At 36.8% G+C, this 1997-nt stretch overlaps 1 protein-coding gene across 2 annotated transcripts in view; it reads right to left on the bottom strand.

Annotated features, from left to right (window-relative positions):
* Positions 1-1354: 1354 nt before the first annotated feature.
* Positions 1355-1997, bottom strand: part of slc8a4b (solute carrier family 8 member 4b) — a 71774-nt gene continuing 71131 nt past the window's right edge. For both annotated transcript variants that reach the window (XM_027142799.2, XM_027142797.2), the window contains one exon: positions 1355-1997. This exon is cut by the window's right edge and continues 2771 nt beyond it. The gene's annotated coding sequence lies outside the window, so the exon portion shown is untranslated.

The following is a 1997-nucleotide window of genomic DNA, read 5'->3' on the forward strand; positions in this document are numbered from 1 at the left end:
TATAGGCCTTGCAATCAAAAGAAACAGACAATTTCCCACAAAAAATATATACACATACATATACATGTGTACAGTAGTATGTACATACATGTATGTGTATATATTTTTCGTAGGAAATTGTCTGTTTATTTACTGACTATTTTTGGGTGGTTTTTTGTGCATTTGTGCGGTGGTTTTCATGTTTTTGCGTGTAAACAAGTGTGGAGCTGTTTTTTCCATTGCAGTGTTTTTTCATTATATTGTTCTTCTATGAACGTGTTCTTTTAATTGAGTAAAGGGTGGGGTTACTAGGCTTGTTTAGACCCAGTTAAGTTAATTGATATCACAGGGTGGGTCAGTTGATTGCAAGGCCTATATATCCCCCCTTTTTTAACAAATGTGTTTCATTCGCCTGAAGAAGACCCAACAGGGTCAAAACGTTGCTTTTTAACTAATTAATAAAGATGGGAGTTTAAACAATGTTGCGGTCATTACAATTTTTTACTTTAAGCAGTTTCTTTTGTCCTGCACCTGCCAGAAGGTGGGATGTGCACACAATTACTGATTTAACACATAATGTTTGAGCCATTTCTAGACAAGGTACTCATTTTTGGCCCTCAGTCTTTGACCCTTAAGATTGGTACTTTGGTGCACCTTTTGAAGGCTTTTATATTTTAACGAATGCTCCCAAGCCAGGTGACTGTTGAAACACCAAGACATGTTTAAGACACAAATGAATTCCAGCCTCGCTTAGAGTCTGTCTAAACCTGATGCAGGCTGGAATGCATTTGTGAATTGAATTGATTAATCCAGCTGTGTTTATTGATTCCACATTGCATTAACACTGCCTGAACGACTTCAGCTGCACCTCAAATGTTTCTGCTTTTATTTGTTTTGTTTTTCTTTTCGATCTCGAATTTTGTTCAGATCACTCAGTCCCTCATTCTTATTTGAAGCACAGATCTCTCCTTCCAGAGGGACTATGTTTGCTGTTTTCCCTATCTTTTTTTCCTTCCTTTCATTTTCTTGTTTCTTTACCAGGGAATATATGAATGCCAGAGTGACAGGAGGAACCTCTGTGTTGAGACAAACACTTTTTTTTCTCTCCTCATGAAATTCTGGAGATTCTGGCAAAATGTTTTTCAAAGAAGCAACAGCTTAAAGCACTGCTCCATTTTGTGAGCTTGTGCATCTGACATCTGTAGCATACGTGTGATGACTTTCTGTTCTTCAGTTATCTTCACAGCACATGGAAATGTGTTGAAGTTCTTTCCTTTGGTAATCACATGTACACTACAGATCTGATATATAGACGCTAAGCTGTTAAAACACGGGAGAGTTTGAACAGAAGCTCATTAACAAATGACAAAACAGCATCAGGATGGATTTCTAGTTTAATTCTGATGTAAAAGAAAGTATGATGTCTTTGTAAACAACTTTCAGAACTCACTTACGTTTAAAAATATCTATGAGATGACATTTTCTAAAAGCCCACTTGAGTATGAACAAGGTTAAAGATGATGAAACATGCAAATGCCGTGAGCACACAAGGTCTTTAAATGACCTACACACATCCAGACACGAACACACCGGCTCCCACACGAACCTGGATCTCTGAGCAAGAGACAGGTAACTCAAATTACACAAGCAAACAAGAAGGCAAAAAACAAACAGATAAAATCTTAATGAGATCTACAAAGATGGAAAGCACTTGGAGACTTGGAAGGGAACATGTTGTGAATAAAAGCAATGAGAAATGAATTAAATACACAAGAGCTTAAAAGCTAATAGAGAAGCAGGTACTTCCTAAAAAGACACATGATGTGATGAAATAAACATGAACACACACAGGTATGGTCACTTCATGGATAATACACACACACATATTGTGGGACATAATAGCTCCGATGGGAAGTCGCCATTTGCTATTTAAAATTTTTTTTTTTTTAATCTTTTTTTTTTGGACATGCTCCACATCATTAAATTTAAATACATAATACACCCCACAGTCCTGCCCA

The sequence above is a fragment of the Tachysurus fulvidraco genome, chromosome 1 (genome assembly GCF_022655615.1).
Source record: "Tachysurus fulvidraco isolate hzauxx_2018 chromosome 1, HZAU_PFXX_2.0, whole genome shotgun sequence".
In the NCBI taxonomy this organism is placed as follows: Eukaryota; Metazoa; Chordata; class Actinopteri; order Siluriformes; family Bagridae; genus Tachysurus; species Tachysurus fulvidraco.